The 7538-nt window shown below is 41.1% G+C and overlaps 1 protein-coding gene across 1 annotated transcript in view; it reads left to right on the forward strand.

The window, feature by feature from the left end:
• DTD1 (D-tyrosyl-tRNA deacylase 1) overlaps nucleotides 1–3353 on the forward strand; it is a 156196-nt gene extending 152843 nt beyond the window's left edge. The window contains exon 6 of the mRNA XM_015572007.1: nucleotides 2812–3353. The gene's annotated coding sequence lies outside the window, so the exon portion shown is untranslated. The remainder of the gene's footprint in view (nucleotides 1–2811) is intronic.
• Nucleotides 3354–7538: the final 4185 nt, after the last annotated feature.

A 7538-nucleotide genomic window follows, 5' to 3' on the forward strand; every position in this document is an offset into this window, starting at 1 on the left:
ATGCATACAAGTCCTTTGGTTGATCTCTTAGTCTCCCCCAACTTCTCCTGCCTTCCCTCTGAGGTTTGACAGTCAGTTAGATGTTTCTCTGTCTCTGGATCTATTTTTTGGGTTCAGTGTATATTGTTCACTATATTCCATAAATGAGTGAGATTGTGTGGTATTTATCTTTCACTTCCTGGCTTATTTCACGTAGCATAATGCGCTCCAGTTTTATTGTTGAAAGTATTACAGATGTCCCCCCCTTTGTTCCCATTGACCCTTTCCATCCTGCCCCCTGCCCCTTTCAGGCCTTCACCACACTATTGTCTGTGTCTATGGGTTATGCACATATGCATATAAGTTCCCCAGTTAATCACTCCCCACCTACCCCTGCCTTCTAAGATTCATCAGTCTGTTCCATGCTTCTATATGTCTGGATCTATTTTGTTCATCAGTTTATTTTGTTCATTAGATACTATAGATGAGTGAGATCATGTAATACTTGTCTTTCTCTGGCTTATTTTGCTTAGCATAATACTCTCTAGGTCCCTCCATGCTGTCTCAAAGGGTAAGAGATCTCTCTCTCTTTTTTTTTTTTTACTGCTGCATAGTATTCCATGGTGTAGATGTACCATAGCTTTTTTAACCAATCATCTACTGATGGGCACTTGTGCTATTTACAGATCTTAGCTATTGTAAATTCCACTGCTTTGAGCATAGGGGTGCAGACATTCTTTCTGATTGGTGTTTCAGGTTTCTTAGGATTTAGGATTTAGATCTGAGGGGATAGAAACTGCTCTGTTAGGTTTGGGATTTAGTTGAACTCTTGGGTGACAAACACCTGCCTCACAAATCTTGGCAAGACCAGCTGGTTTTTGTTGCAACCTCAGAATTGCAGAGGGAAACTCAGGACACTTGGATATTTTATACCAAAGAACCTTCCATACCTCAGGCATGGAAGTATTGAAAATATCCCAAGAACAAGTGATTAGTTTATTTCCCATCCCCATGCTTTAGTCTGGCACCTCTCTGCCTCCCTAATTGTTAAAAGGATTTGGAAATGAGACTTTGCATTTTTTTCAAGGAATTTGTCCATTTTATCTATGTTTTCTAATTTGTTGGCATAAAGTTGTTTGAGATACATCTTTTTTATCCTTTAGACATCTATAAAATCTTTACTGATGTTGCCTCTTTGATTCCTGAACTTTGTAACTTGTGTCTTCTTTTTTCTTGGTTAGTCTGGCAAGAGGTTGTTCGATTTTATTGATCTTTTTATTTTCTCTTTTGTTTCATTTGCTTTCGTTGTCTGTATTATTCCCCTACTTCTGCTTGTTCTCATTTTACTTTGCTTTTATTCTTTTAGTTCCCTAAGGTAAAAACTTGGGTTATTGGCTTGACAGCTTTCTTCTTTCCTAATGCAATCAAACCTCATTTCTCCCATCTCTAACAATTCGGTTCTCCACCAAGTTGTTCACAGAAAACATGTCTGGATTGTCGAACCAAACTGCAGTCTTTCAGGCAACAAACAAAAGAGAGAATGCTTTTGTTGCTGGCGAAATCAACCATTAGTTCAATTTTAAAACATAAAGAGGCCATCAAGGGTACTAATGTTGCTAAGGGTGTGAAAGAAATAATGATCACAGCCTAATGAAGAAGTAGAAAAACTTATTGATTTGGATAAACAAAAAGCAGTTAGCCAGTGACAGCATTTCGGCGGCAATGATGTATGAACAAGCGAAGATGCTGCATATTGACCTGAAAGACAACCCTGGTCTGAGTACTAAAAGTGATTGGTGTAAAGCTAGTAGGGGGTGGTTCGATAAATTTAAGAAAAGAAGTGTTTATTTATAGACTAGAGGTCTGGTGCACAAAATTCGTGTGTGTGTGTGGGGGGATGTCCCTCAGCCTGGCCTGCACCCTCTCCAGTCTGGGACCGCTGCCTTCTAACTGCTCGCCTGCCTGCCTGATCGCCCCTAACCACTGTGCCTGCCTTCCTGATTGCCCCTAACCACTCTGCCTTCCTGCCTGATCACTCCTAACCCCTCTGCCTGCCTGCCTCTCTGATCTCCCCTAACTGCCTCTGCCTGCTGGCCTGATGGCCCCTAACTGCCTCTGCCTTTGCCCCTGCCACCGTGGCTTTGTCCAGAAGGATGACTGGAAGACAACTGGTCTATCTGGTCTAATTAGCATATTATCCTTTTATTAGTATAGATTAAACAGTATATTAGACATATACTGTCTATAAGAAAGGTTAAAACAGGGAATCATTTGGGGATCTAGTATGGATTAATTCAATTTACATTATTTCTAATGGGGAAAATGAATCGATTTTTGAACAAATCGCTTCTTGAACAGCCTTCCAGAATGAATTAAGTTTGAGAACCGAGGTATAAACATTTAATGCTATGAATTTCCCTCCAAGCACTGCCTTAGGTGAGTATCTCAAGTTTGCCATGTTATATTTTTGTTTTCTTTCGTGTTCATTCACTTTAAAATGTTTTCTAATTTGCCTTGTGACTTCTCTTTGCTATAGAGGCCTCTTAGAAGTGTGCTGTTTAATTCCCAGATATTTGGTTTGGTATCTCTTTGAACTCTAAGAATGAAGTTCTAATAAGTTGAAACTCTGGTGAGAAGGCATTTGAATTTACACATGACAACATGGCAGATTTTTCACAGTAAAGTGAAACCCTGTCATGCTATTTTCATTGTATGAACTTGAAAAAAGGGTATCTTCAGCTATTTTATTATGCTTAGTAGTACTTTTAATAGGACTTGAAGGCAAGTATTGGGACCTTTCTGAGTTATGTGTCTTATCTTTGTTCTTTTTAGTGCGTTATCATTGGCAGAACTGGATCCTGAAAAATTCATGAAAGATGCTAAGCACCTACACTGCTTTAAGAATCTGGAACTGAATCGTGAAAAAGCAGACAGAAGTAAGAAATTGGGAACCTGAAGAGCCCTGCAGAAGAAACACACACCAAAGGAACATTACTGCTTTCTGCTGTTGCTGTGGTCCAAGGGAGGAGATGCGTGCTGCCAGGCAGGGATTGTGCCCTGCAGGGCAGACACCTGCACCTCCCTCACAAGAAAGTTTTGTTAGTTCCTATGATGTCTTGGCTTACTTTTGGAACAAGTGGGCTCAACATCATTTGTCATCGAGTTCTTTCACACTGTGGTTCATTTCTGCTTGTCCACGATGGGTCTCAAATGCATTCATGCTGTCCATGTTCTTCCCAACACTGGCCAACCCAGGGCCTGTGTGTGAAGGTGTAAAGAGAACTGTCACCAATGATAATGTATTGTGTGAGACCTTTGCGTCTTGTAAATTTCCTCTTTTTTCTAAAAATAAATAATAAAACGATAAGCCTCAACAGGTTGTTTTTTCAAATAACCCTTTTATACAAGGCCTTCCCGTAGTGGCCTGCATAGGCCTCTCATTCCACAGTGAGAGCTTGTAGATGGCAGTTTGTAGTTGATGACATTTTACTTGGACATGAGATGGCAGGAAAGGGGAGTGTATGTGGGAAAGAAATACAGTTTCAGAAAGGCCAGATGACTGAGGCCAAGCGTGGCTGCCATATCTGGTTTATCCACGTTTGGGAGGCCGGAAGAAGGCCTCAGCATGTTAGACAGTACAGATGCCCTTTCTCCTGGACTTGCTTGGTTGTCCATATATCCAAGCCAATATCTCCACAGTTATATGAAGACAGAACCACATTCTGCCAAGGAGTTTTTCAGTTCATTTTAATTTACGAGGGCCACGGTTATAGTGGTCATTTTCAGACACTATTTGATGTCAATAGTAATATCTATTTATAATATATTAATGATTATATTAAACAGAGTTATCCTTTCTTGAAATACTCCTAGCCTGACTATAGAAGAGACCTTCCTGACATTATTATAATGTGGAAACTCTGTAACATTTATAATAAATCTTGAGTCCCTCTAGTCTGATCCAATTGTTTACTTCAAATAAAAACACAGAAAATATGGGAAAAAGATAAGCTCAAATCACATCTCTGATGAACATTCAGATACTTAGAATATGGAGTTGGAAAGGGGTTTGGCAGATTACTTTATTCTGAATTGATACAGATGGTCCAGGATAATTCATGATAGTTTAAACCTGGATTTGAAACCATTACATCCCAGATGCAAACCCCTGGCCAGCTCCTCCAGCTCTATGGACAGCTCTTCTGTTTCAGTTATTGTGGTTTTTACGGAGTGAATTCACCTTCAAGTCACTTAAATCTACAGTTTTGAAAAAACTCAGCTGTAAGGTTGTGGAATTGCTGAACAGGTTTGTCATACGTTTCCCTGCCATTTCACTTTTTCCACACCGATGAATGCTGTCCACAGCTGCAGCCTGTCCTGGTGGTAATGGGTAATGAAGATGGCATCGAGAGCAGAGCTGATGTGCTTGATGTTTGGATGGAGGTAATAGGATAAAGCCCCTTGTATCCCACAATCTAGTTCCTGGATTTCATTTCAAAGGGGCTCAGACAAATTGTAGTGGAGTAGTGCAACGTGTCAACTTGCGGAAGGATCTGAAAACCAGGAAGGAAGAAGAGCTGAAGGGGAAAAACACCAAACTCTGAACATTTGAAAGACACGGACAAGACACTGAGTCAGGAACAAAACTAGGAGCAATATGTATCCGTTGATTAATAAAGATGTTGGCTTGATCAGCGTAAGTCCAAAATCAGGGTAAGTCCAAAATCAAGGTGTCGCAGGGCTGTGCTCCCTACCAAGGCTCTAGGGAGGATCCTTCCTTGCCTCTCCCAGCTTCCAGTGGCTCCTGGTGTTCCTTGGCTTGTGACCCCATCACTTCAATCTCTGCCTCCATCTTCACATGGCCTCCCCTGTGTCTGTTGCAAATCTCCCTGTCTTTTCTTAAGACACCTGTCATTGGATATAGGACCCACCCTAAATACAGAATGATTGCATCTTGAGATTCTTAACTTGATTACGTCTGCAAAGACCCCTTTTTCAAATAAGGCCACACTCACAGGTTCCACCTAGCATTGGGGGCAGTGTCCTCTCCCCTTTGGGACTGTCCCACTTCCTGAGCTATCTTCTCAGCTTTTCTTACTGTTTTTAGGCCCTGTCTGTCACTGACTTAGTGCCTTGGGTGCTCTTGGAGTCCCCGGCAGGAGCCGAAGGCCCCAGTGTCTTGATAAAGCTCTCACTGGTACAAGAAGAAAACAGAGTGATGGTCTCTGCCCTCTGCTGAATTCTGCCTGAGTTCCCATTAAAAACTGCCCTCTCCCCTCTTTAGATCCTGTAGTCCTCCTTCCTGCTCAGCTAAGGGTCAGATAGTCAACAGGAAGGACAAGACAATGTGTATTCTTGAAGAAGACAGCACTGAAGAGGGGGCAAGTCCACCCTTGAAACTCCAGATGGATAACTGCTGCTGGCTGAAAACTGACAATCACTGATAATAAAGTTAATTTCAACCCCTACCTCCCCCCCTCCCACCCCCCCTGCCAACAACAACACAGATGCCAGCTTGATAGAAGGTAAAGCTTTCTAACAACACCATTCAGAAGTGGATGGTGATTTTGGGAGCCGTTAGTGTTTGAGCAGAAGTTCTGAGCCTTCTTATGTGTGGGGAGATTTTTTTAAAAATTTTAATTAAAAAAATTTCCTCACAGCATGCAGGGAACATGATAAATGTTGGAAAATGTTTGCTTCTTTCATAACATTGGATTGAAGGAAGGTTTTCTATCATCCTGAAGGTCACTTTCAACACCTAGGAACAGAGAAGCAGCAGTGTGCACGCTAATGACTGCCTCAAGAGGGTCAGATCTAACCACTGGGCAAGGTAATAAAAAAATGGAAGTTCCAGGCGATAGCCCATGACATCCACAGCTGCATCAGACAGACAGCTCATTTCTTCCCTCCCCCACACCCCCTCACTAGCTTTCTGAAGGTCATTTCTAACTCTTCCTGTGGGACCAATGGCTAAATTGGATTGAGATGTAGTTTTACTTGCAGAGTATAAAACTCTCAATCTTTACACCCCTCCAAATATCTCCAACTCCTCTTTCTGCTTGTTTATAAAGCTTTCTGTGTATTGTTCATTAAAATATTGTTTGAATGACGGTGGGAGACAAGAAGCGTACCATGCATAGCTTTTCTTGGCAGACTGCAGGCCCGTACTTTAAACAGAACATTGTCTGATAACACTGGGCATCAGGCTACGTTTAATCTTGCCTTTCGTGGTTTACTTTACAGGAGACCAAGCTCTTCTGGCGACGCAAAACATAGGCCAAATAAAGACACCTTCTGGGGTGGACACTGCATAGATTGCTACATGGTTGGTGATCCTCGGAAGGCATCTTCTCCATCAAGCTGCTTCCTCACTGGATGGGCGCCAACTGGTAGATAGAGAATGTGGTATTTCGTTGATTTGATCGTAAGGAGCACAGTTCCACAAACTCACTGTCTCCTCAGTTAGTTTATTGCTCTTTTCTGCAAGTTATTGTCCTTATTTTATTTTTGTTGGAATAATAATGTCCTTTCTTGTTACATTTTAATCCTTCTGTACAGGACTCCGTCTAAGAGCAGGCTTCCTTCCTGTAGCTTCTTTTTTCTCCAGAACAGCCCATTAGCAAACACTTCCCCATCATGGGCCAGTTTCCTCATCTGTAAGATGTGGGGGTCAGAGTGGCTGACATCTGAGTCCTGTGATTATCTGATGGCCCAGGGAGCCCAGCAAAGTGCTTTACATCCTAAGTGCTCTCAAGATGCTTAAGGCATGCTTTTCAAGGATTAGGAATAATTTGCTATTTGAGGGAGCTTACATCTCACCATCCTCTCTAAAATAGGACTTCTGGCATTAGAAACAAATCTAAAGACTGTCCAGGTCTCTAAGGGATAATAATGGTAATAATAGTAACCATGCATTTGGTGATTGTAGCACATGGATAAGTGAAATGAATGTCAGTAATTCATAAGGCTTTGGAGGGAGGAATTGAAAATATTTTGTTGTATATTACCTTCACTACATGTGAAGTGGTATAGTGTTATTTGAAGGTGGACTTAGATTAGTTTAAAAATCTAGGGATTTCTATAAGAAATCCACTTTAAATATAAATACTCTGAAGAGTTAAAAGTAAAGGGATGGAGAAAGATGAACCATGCTAACATTAATCCAAAGAAAGCTGAAGTAGCTATATTAATTTCAAACAAGCAGACATCTGAACAAGGAGAATTATATGGATAAAGAGGGCCACTGTATAATGATAAATGTGTCAGTTCTCTAAGAATACATAACATTAGATGCATGTAACAACAGGTCATCAAAATGAGGCAAAACTGATAGAGCTAAAAAGAGAAACAGACAAATCCACTATAGTCACTGGAGACTTCAACGTCTCCCAGTCAGTAATTGATAGGTCAAGCAGGCAGAAAATCAATAAGGATAAAGTTGACCTGAATAGCACTCTTAATCAACTTGATCTAATTGACATTTACTGAACACTCCATCTACCAAAACAGAAATACACATTTTTTCTCAAGCTCACATGGAACATTTACCAAGATAGACC

The sequence above is a fragment of the Myotis davidii genome, unplaced genomic scaffold (genome assembly GCF_000327345.1).
Source record: "Myotis davidii unplaced genomic scaffold, ASM32734v1 scaffold608, whole genome shotgun sequence".
NCBI lineage: Eukaryota > Metazoa > Chordata > Mammalia > Chiroptera > Vespertilionidae > Myotis > Myotis davidii.